Consider the following 10512-nt stretch of genomic DNA (forward strand, 5'->3'; position numbering starts at 1 on the left):
CGTTGGGTTAGAGATAAGAAGCAAACATAAAGCAAGTCAAAGGGAACAGTGAGAAACAAACAAGGGGAAGAGAATCCTACTAGAAGGGTCAGTCAGATGGCGCCGGCTGTGAGATGGTATTTGAGCAGAGACCCGAGGACGTGCTGGAGGGAGCCGTGGAGAGATGTGAGGGGATCATCCCAAGCAAGGCCAACTAGCAAGGGCCAAGTCTCTGCGACAAGCACCTGCTTGACATGGTCAAGAAATAGCCGGGGCTAGTCTGCTGCGAATGAGCAAGGGAGAGAGGCCATAAGACGGGAAGGTGGAGGTCATGGAGTGGTGAGGTCTTGTCTCTTGCCTCCCACTGAAATGAGAGACAGAAGACCGGATTACCCTTCCTTAACGCCACTGAAGAGGTCAGTCCCTCGCTTCCAGCTGGGATGCAGCGCAAGGCAGGAAAGGACTACATGACACGAATCCCAGTGCCAAGGAGGGAAGAGACGAGACCTGATGAGCATCCGCCTGCTTGGAAGTCTGCTCCAAGATCATAACATGGGGCTCTTGCAATTTTTTATCTGAAAACACTGCTAATAGCAGGGTGAGGTTCGTGATTTCCTTCAGTCTAAATGCAGTAACCTCCTATTTTCCCATCAGGTGAAACAGAAATGCTAGTCTAAATTCAGCCTAATCACGGTGCTAATAATAGCACAAACGTGAAGAGCATCTCCGAGCTAGAGATCCCCAAATTCTGCTTCTGAATCGAGCTTTGTTACATGCCCTTCAGGTTCAGGTTGATCCTCGTCCTGCGGAGAGCAAACTTGAAGGCACAGACACGACACCAGAGCTGGAACTTAGAACAAACAACTACTGAGCACCGACCAGGCAAATGTGCTGCTCGCAGTAACCTCAGCTTTCCAGTTGCTGTATTTTTAGCAGCCACTTCTGAGAAACTCATTTTTCCACATTGAAGCTACTGAACAATTTTCCAACAGAACTTGCACAAAATTTCATCAGCTAATTTGTTTACATCTCACAGATTTATCCCCTTCTTTCCTCCCCCCTCCCTCTCTTACTTCCCTTTCTCTTACAATCTTTTTTTTTTTTTTAGATTTTATTTATTTATTTGAAAGAGAGAAAGATCACAAGTCGGCAGAGAAGCAGGCAGAGAGAGAGGAGGGGGAAGCAGGCTCCCTGCTGAGCAGAGAGCCCGATGTGGGACTCGATCCCAGGACCCTGAGATCATGACCTGAGCTGAAGGCAGAGGCTTTAACCCACTGAGACACCCAGGCGTCCCAACCCTTCATTTCTCTTATTAATCATAGTTACATCCTGGGCCTAAATGGTCTCCTTTACGTATGAAGTCTCTCACTACTTTAGCGAAAGAAAGACCTTTTACTGTGTTTAATTTTAATGGCAAGTTGGGTACAAAAGTACATCTGTTTGGAGCCGTCTTAAGATTGCATTGCAGCTCAAGTCCTCCTGGTGAATTCTCTTTCTAGTGAGATGCTTTCGTGGTCATTGCTGCAAAAGAGAGGAAGAATATTTTTTCCTTCCGGATGGATGTCAGTCAAGGAGCTACATGGGAACTCCTGCCACTTCATGTCACAGCCTAGCACACCCGGTCCTCGTCGTCCCAGACTTGCTGGGATATGAAGACTCCATTTACTGTTTGTTCATCACTATGGGGAAAAAGACAATGTAAGGGAAATTTAAAATGTGATGATGTCACCAAGCACTTTTAAATCCCTCCACTTCTTCAGGTACTTAGTTCCTATTCTACACTGAAATCTAATCCGAGGCAAGCAAATCTCTCTTCTTGCACCCTTCCTGGACTTTCTTAGGAAGCTTCATCTATGAGGTATTTGCTGAGCAATACTGTGTGCCAGGTCGTTTTCTAGGTGCTGGACATACAGCAGTAAACAGAAAAAGGTAAAAATCCCTGTGATTGCTTCCAGTGGAGAGAAACACACTTTATAAAATTTAAATAAGTGAAATACATAGCTTGGAAAATTGTGATAAATGCTACGGAGAAACGGAAGCCAGGAAAGGAGAGTAAGAGGGCCTGGGGGTTACGGAATGAGCCGTTTTACATAGGTGGTCAGGGAAGGTTTCACGGAAAAGATTCACTCGAACAAACGGAAAGATTCAAACCCGTGAAGAATCCTTTCAGGAAGCGTTGTCATTTCTTCTCTAAAGACATATTCTCCTTGGTGAGTTTAAGGAAATATATTTAAAGCCTTGCGGATTTCACCTTACACAAATTCAAATATGTTAGCTTAAAGATGATCACTCTCACCCTTATTATCTAACATTGTTTTGGAGGAGACAGTAGCCGGTGAAATCCGCCAATAGAAACTAGATTTAAAAATAGCAAATGAGGAGGTAAACATCACAATTTGTAGATTCATAGACTTAGTATATCAACTGTTTCAACATAAAGGCATGGGGTTGGGGAACCAATTACAACTAAAAGAATTCAGCAATGTGACCAGTTACAAATGTACCCACGTCGTCTTCCTATCTATTTTTTTTAAGATTTTATTTATTTATTTGTCAGAGAGAGAGAGCGAGCACAGGCAGACAGAGTGGCAGGCAGAGTCAGAGGGAGAAGCAGGCTCCCTGCGGAGCAAGGAGCCCTGCGGAGCAAGGAGCCCGATGTGGGACTCGATCCCAGGACACTGGGATCATGACCTGAGCCGAAGGCAGCTGCTTAATCAACTGAGCCACCCAGGCGTCCCTTCCTATCTATTAATACAAACAACAACCAGTTTAAAAATGTAAAGGAAGATAAATCCCATTTATATTAAAGCAAAAGATGGCAAAATACTTAGGAATATATTTGACAAAAAATGAGAACTATGAAGGAAATTTTGAAACACCACCAAGGAGTACAAACAATGACCTTTAACACATGAAAATGAATAGTAAGCTCATGATTAGGAAGACTGAACATCATGAAGATAGCGATTCTCCCAAACTTAAAAATATATAGATTTAATACAATCCCAATGAAAATACCAATGAATTTTTGTTGGAAAAATAGCTAAGTGCGTTTAAAGTACACATGGATAAAGGAAAAAGCCACAAGGCTTTAGATCTATTTTTATGTTTAAAAATATAAAATTAATAATAAAAGGGGAACAAGTCTACTATATTCATTTTTATTTTGAAACTTCAATTAAAATAGCATGATGCCACTGAATGACAAATGAATTAAACAGAATAGAAGGTCTAGAAACAGACATAAATATAATAGAGGATTTAGTATAAAGGTAACATTGCACATCGCTGGGAGAAAAGATTACCAAGTAAATGGTTTAGGAACAACTAGGTTAGTCATCTATTTCAAAAATGTATGTCGTATCTTTTATATGAAAATAAACTTTTGGTACATTAAAGTTTTAATCTTTAAAAAAGCTCTAGAAACAAGAAAGACTTTTTTAATAGAGTAGGTAGAGTCCTACTAGATATAACACAAAACTGGGAAATCATTAAAAAAACAATAAATTCAAATACATAAAAGTTTTAAATTTCTGCAAGACAAAAACGCTATAAGCAAAATTAAAAAGCACACACATGCAACAGATTTTCAACATGGATAAAAAGTAACATGTGTTGCTGGTGGGAGTATAAAATGGTACCAGCTCTATTGAGAGCAATTTGGTACTATTAAATTTTAAGTGTATATGTATCTTTGACTCAGAAGTCCTTCTAGGATTTTATCCCATATATTTGATACATGTGAGAAAAGACATGTCCAAAGGTATTTATGCAGCATTACTTAAAATATCAAAATATTGGAACAAATGGGATATATCCATATAATGCAGTCTTATGCAAACTTTGAAGAGTAAGACAAATCTATATGTACTGATAAGGAAGGCTCTCCATTCTCTGCAGAAGCAGAGACCCCAAAACCAATGGATTAGGTGTGAGACAATAGATGAATGCTCCTGAAGAGATACAAAGAGAGGGCAAGTAGAGATGGAAAACGGACCTGGATGTGGTCCAGGACTGGAGGCCCTTTCAAAGGATGAGTGGGAACTTTTTAGGTCCAGGAACACAAAGAAAAGGACTCAGTGATAAGTTATTCTTAGTGTGCACCCCCCACTTTGTCTATAGATAGTAACTATCTTACCAACCTGGATAGTCTTAAAATGTCCCTTGAAGAGGAAGTGGAACTCAATGTGGTGACCTTGGACATCCTACATAGAGATGAATAACTAAGGGAAAATTCTGTCTGACCAATGTGGAATTGAGGGGAAAAAGTTGGAAATTTCCATTTTTAAAAAGTAATCGATACCCCCACAACTATTATATATGTCATCCCAAGGAATTTGAACTTACTTCCAATTCCCAAACTTTGTATCAATCATTCTCATTCATGGTGTCTTCCATGAAGAGCACTGTTAAAAACAGCAGTCCTGACGAAACTCATTTATGGTGATGGAAATCAGAATAGCCGCTATCTTTAGGAGTAGGTAGGTCAGGGAGTAGTAGGTCGGGGAGGGCTCATCTGGGAACCTTCCGAAGTACTGAAAATATTCTCTATTTTGATAATTGGTGGTTATTTGCATGTATACATACTTTAAAATGTTTGTTTAAAACTTACAGGCTTGGGGCACCTGGGGGACTCAGTGGGTTAAAGCCACTGCCTTCGGCTCAGGTCGTGATCCCAAGGTTCTGGGATCGAGCCCCGCATCGGACTCTTTGCTCAGCAGGGAGCCTGCTTCCTCCTCTCTCTGCCTGTCTCCCTGCCTACTTGTGATCTCCGTCTGTCAAATAAATAAAATAAAAATCCTTAAAAAACAAAAACTTACAGGCTTACCGTACATAAACTATACCCCAACCTTTAAAAAGTAGCCTGAAATCTCCTTCCATGAAACCACAAGCTACTTGGACATGGGTTCTCCACATTTCTCTCTCTCTCCCATAAAGAATAAAACTCATCATTCAGCAAAATTCCAATGCCAGGTAGTACAAATGCAAAGTCACAAGGAAAACAGAAACACAAATATATTTAGCTGACGGAGAGATCAAAAAAAAAGCAAATAGTGAACTGTGGCTTCATCAAACATTTACAGAACAGTACAGGGCAGAACAAAGTAGCTGATAATCAAGTTATATGTTAAGATTATATTTGCTTTAGGGCAATTTATTTTCAAATTTGTAATTGGTTTTAAAGCCTTCATTTAAATCTAATATTTTGTTAAGAGATTCTGACAAAATTTTGTTTAATTGTGGGTTTAGAAAACTATAATCTTTTAATGATTTTTTTTTAAAATGCTGTTTAAAATTTTTAATTTCCTTTCTGAGATTTTGAATTTGCAATTGCCCTGCTACCCAGGGGCAGCTGCCAAACACTCGAGCTGGACTAAGAAAAGAAAGTTGAATTCTTTTTCACACTGAATTTTCTTCTTTTGCATATATGGAAGTTCTCTCCAGTTTGGAAGGTGTTGTGATTTGCTTTAGTTCTGGGTCTCTGCTTGTTTCTGTCAAAAATACAATAATCCCCACTACCCTATTCTCATTCCCCTCACTTCTCGACAGAAGTAACTTTTGGTGGAAGGGTAAAGAGCAAAGAAAAGTCATAGGCCAAGGATGGCCAAAGTCAATAACCTCCAGGACAAACCCACTAAACTCCCTCCTACCAGAAGCCACAATCTGAGGGGTGTGGGATAAGCAAAGTCGCTGCAAAACAAACTGCTGTGAGACGGAGGGCTGCTGTCAGAAGGAGCTGCATCAGATTCACCCAACTGCACCATAATGTCCATTAGCAATAGTACCTTTCGTAAGAGTCCCATGAATTCTGAGCTCATAGCAACAGAAGGCCAGGAAATAATCAGATTTCAAAGAGAAGAAAGAACTTGGTAATATTAGTAACAATTATTTCCAACTTCATTTTTCTCTTTTACGAAAAAAAAAATGACAAGGAAAACAGAATTTAGTGTAGCCCTGCTAAAATATACATCAACTTGAAGTTGTTTCTATTATTTATGAATCAAAAACTCATGATCAGTTTTTGTATTTTCATCATCTAACCATTTCTGTAAAGACCTTACACCTTTGAATTATGGAAAGGGAATTGAACCTGGATCTAGAATATTTCATTTGAAAATCAGGGCTTTGCATGTAACAATTTATACAAATGTAAGCTATGAGAGAAGCAGCGTTACCAAGTGGGAAGAACAGAGGCTCAGACATAAAAAGATCCTGGTTCAAATCTGAGCAATATCACTTTGACCATGCTAAGTTCTCTGAACTCAAATGCCCCATCTGGGCTGTTGCAAGGATTAAACATTAACCTAAAGAGAGGCCTGATCACTTAACAGGCATCCAATAAATGATAGCTATTATTTTGAAGTTTTCTCCATTTCCTTTAGTCATTTTTCATTCATTTAGTCAATAAGTAGTCATTAATAGACACTCTGTTAGGGTTTAATTGTGAATAAGACATATACAACTCCTATCTTCATGGAGTTGTCATCTAGTAGTGATGGGCACAAACTGAAAATTACAATATAATTTTCTATGTATTGTTAATAGGGAAAGTGTAGGGTCCTAAGAGGACACAGAGGAGAGACACGTAATCCAGACTCAGGTTTGTACTACGGAGGCTCCTTGGAGAAAATGTAATTGAGCTAAAAACTGAAAGACGAATAGGAATTAGCAAATGGAGAAAAGGGAGTACAGGCAATTTTCTACGCAAAGACACATGCAAAGACCCAGGAGCAAGAGATATCACTTTGGTCAAAAAATACCTCAAAATACCTACCAACATGTACTCTTTGTCCTGGGATTAGAACATAAACACTTCTATATAAATTTTTCTGTCCTTTCCTTGTCCACAGACATCACGTCTTTCAGCCTATCATCTGATAAACACCCATTGCAGACCACCGGAGAAAACTTGTTTTCATTTTCAGCCAAAATCCTACCACAACCGATCACATTATCAAGCATAAATTCCTGGTTATGTGGCTCAATAATTCACAACTTATATCCTTATTCCAAACTACTGATACTATAAACATATCAGATTGAATGGTGAGAAACACATATCACTCTCCACGAGTTCAATAATCCAATTAGAAAAATAAAACATACAATAGATTATGCAACAAAATACTATGTGATTAAATATTAATCATAATTGGACCATGAATGTAATAGATTCTGGTTGGGCAATAAATGTCGTAAAAATTTAGACAAGGATAGACCATGTCAAAAATCTTATAAATGCCACTGCAGTTTGGGAATACTTTCTTCACATCATTCAGTGAGGGCCATGGGCTTGTTATATGCAGATACTGATGAGTTCGTTTATTTAGACTTTATCTGAGGGTCTGCTATTATATGCACACAGCAGGTACAAAGGCAAAACGAAGGTCCTTCCCATAGAGATCTTAAATTATTGTTGGCAGAGGAAGCAATAAACAAAACAAAAAATAAAGTGAACACTTTACATATATATTTTATATAGTCTTTGAAACAACTCCATGAAACAAGATTTATCATCCTCCTTTTACAAGAGACAGGGGATGTCGAATAATTTGTCTAAAATCAGACAGTCAGCAAGTAGCACAGCCAGAATTTTAACCTATGTCTATCAGACTATGAAGCTCATGTCCAATGTGAGCCATTCCATTCCACTGCTGGAACTTTCCGTTTCCCTGAACCACAGAGGTTGCTGGAGGCTTCTCTGGCACATGGCTGGTCCTCAAACGGTGTGCCCAGGAATTAGCCAAACGATTCTCATACTCTTTCTTCCCACCAGACTAGGTTGTGAACTATTTCTTACTCCTGCAGTGTTCTTCCTTCTATCTGCATTGCTTTACTTGTGGTTTTGGTTTCCACATCAAAATATATCCATGGGTTCCATTCTACGCAATCCTCTTCTCTGCTCTTAACATCTACAACTAATTCTCCATTCATTTGCCTCATTCGCCCAAAATAGCTGCTAAGTAGCACTGTACTCCCCTTCAAAGGCACGGCACTAATGGGCAAGGTGGCAACTGTGATGTTGGAAGGACTATTGTATTTGGATTTATACATATTAACAATAGCTCCACCATGACGTAATTAAGTGCCTGGCCCTTTTCTACATTATCTCACTTCGTCTTTTCAATAATACTGTAAGTTATTATACAAATTTCCTGTTTTGCAGGTAAGGAATTGAGGTTCAGAGAGGCTAGTTACTTGCTGAAGGCCAGGGTATAGTCAATTCAGGTCTTCCTGTGTGCTTCCTCTACACCATCCTGCGTTCTCCCTAAAACTATAAAAACTATAAAAGTAAAACTCCCTAAAACTATAAAAGTCACAGAAATGTGCATTTGAAAGGACCCCCAGTATCTTTTACAAGATCCCTTCTGGTGCAAAGACATCATGTAGGCACCCTTTCTACAGAACACTTCCCAGTCATCCAGTCTCTTTAAATCCTGGCTTTGTCGCATACAAATTGGGACCTCTGTGAGCCCTGGAAAGGTTCCTCTATCTTATCTATAAAAGGCAACACTACTATTTATTTCGCAGTTATTGTGATGATTTAATGACAAAGTACATAAAGGTCCTTGGAAAACAATAAATCAATTTACAAATGCTCCCTGAACTTCCTTTACACATAAGTTAAAGCTGTAGAAAAATTTTATCTTTGAATTTAAATCATTGTAAATTGATTCTTCTTTATATGCCACTGATTTCATAATGACAGATTTAAACAGAACAATATGTCCACAGCTTTTCCTACCAGGCAAAATTATTTTACATTACCGGTAAAACTGAGCCTGCAATACAAGCTTTCCTCAAACTCTTTTGGAAATGGAGGAAAATAATCAACTTTGAAACTGCTATGAGAAAGTGAATTTCCTCTTAAATGTGAAGTTCTGTAAAATAATTAAAATAGCTTGCAATAGGACAAGCATTAAATTAATTTTGTTATAAGTTTTATTAAAAGTTGTACAGATATTAAAATGCTGATATAACCATAATAGAAAACATTTACTAAGCACTTTCTTGACCATTATTAACTCATTTAGTAAAATTATCCAGTTATAGGAAAATGATAATTTAACAATTAAAGAAAAGTTTAACAATTGAAGGAAAGTTCGTGCCAAAGCTATAAAATAATATAGGCAAGAGAAAAACTACATACATACGTAACCTGACTTTTAATAGAGCTTTTGGTAAATTATTAAACCCAACAACAGAAATGTTACAAAGCACTTCATAGAAACTATAGGTTAAATTTTGTTATCTATAAAACGCCGACATGTATACTCTTTAAAAATTCATCCGTGACTATATTACATCCCTTCATCCATGAAGATGGAAAATAAGGTATCTCCATTTACCTGCTACTTATTTAGCTTTCAAATTATCTTAGTACATTAATCTTAATGTCTGTCATTTCCAGGATTGTTTCTGTGTTTTCTTTTCTTGGCATTCATATTGTTTCCCTTTCTTTTCCAAGGATTTTATTCTAAAAAGCCATAAAAATGTGTGAGCAAATATATACTTGGTGTGCATGCATGCCCACTATATGCATCTTTTTCTAAATTAATATTTCTTTTGATAATGAATATAAATCCAATCAGGACAGAAGGTTCATCCCTTCCTCACCCCCCACTAAGGCAAAAAGGTGGAAATACATCGTGTCTTTTGTATTGCATAAGCCCATCTCACTAAATGAAAACACTTAGTGTTTTACTTACAGCCAATGTCCTTCAAATTGCTTGTGGTGATATGTGTTTTCAGCAATGATGTCTGGAAAATCAAAGAAATCCAGTTTTCCACCTTCTAAGCTTCTTATACCTCTGAATGATGCAGGCTCAAGAGTTGCCAAATGAGATGGGCAAAGGCAGCCAAATAGGGCTTCCTAGCCAATCTAAAAATAGCAGGTGGTGGTGGGCAGATATACCATTTCTCTCTTGCTCTTTTTGTTTTTTTCCCTAGAAGCTAGGTACCATAAACATGGCTTATTCAATAACAAACAGTACAAAAAGAATTATATTCTCTCTTGTCCTAAGATCTAAACATGTGGTCAGTTAGGAAAATTTGTACATTTTGTTTAAAAAGACGTGAAAGTCGGGGCAAAGCTATATTCTGTATTTCTTACAGGAAGGTTTCCATATCCAATTTCCATTTGTTCAGAAAGGAAATCTGACCATAACTTCTGGGATCAAGAATTGCCTTAGCCTCTTTTCTTTCTTGGAACATCTTGAATAATAACTATTAACATTTGTATGTTTTGTAATTTAAGAAGTCTTTCCACTGATTTTGCTATTGGCTTCTTATAAGCTTGTGCCTTGGAAAGGTTCTAGTATTACAATTTGAAAAATGAGAAAACTGAGGCTCACAGAAGTTGCAGCTTGCCCAGAGCTATCCAGACAGATCTGTCTTTGCATTCTTCTTTTGTCACACACACTGACACACACACACACACACATACACACCCCTCCCTAAAGATTCCAACATAATGGAATTTAAGGTTTGAACTTTTAAAGTAACACACATATGTAAGCATGCACAAATATA

General features: G+C 38.0%; 1 protein-coding gene across 1 annotated transcript in view; it reads right to left on the minus strand.

Annotated features, from left to right (window-relative positions):
* The window catches only part of SLC4A4 (solute carrier family 4 member 4), a 462487-nt gene extending 452695 nt beyond the window's left edge, over positions 1-9792 (minus strand). The window contains exon 1 of the mRNA XM_082726305.1: positions 9690-9792. The gene's annotated coding sequence lies outside the window, so the exon portion shown is untranslated. The remainder of the gene's footprint in view (positions 1-9689) is intronic.
* Between the last annotated feature and the right edge of the window lie 720 nt (positions 9793-10512).

The sequence above is a fragment of the Mustela nivalis genome (assembly GCF_964662115.1).
Source record: "Mustela nivalis genome assembly, chromosome: 4".
NCBI classification, from domain to species: Eukaryota; Metazoa; Chordata; class Mammalia; order Carnivora; family Mustelidae; genus Mustela; species Mustela nivalis.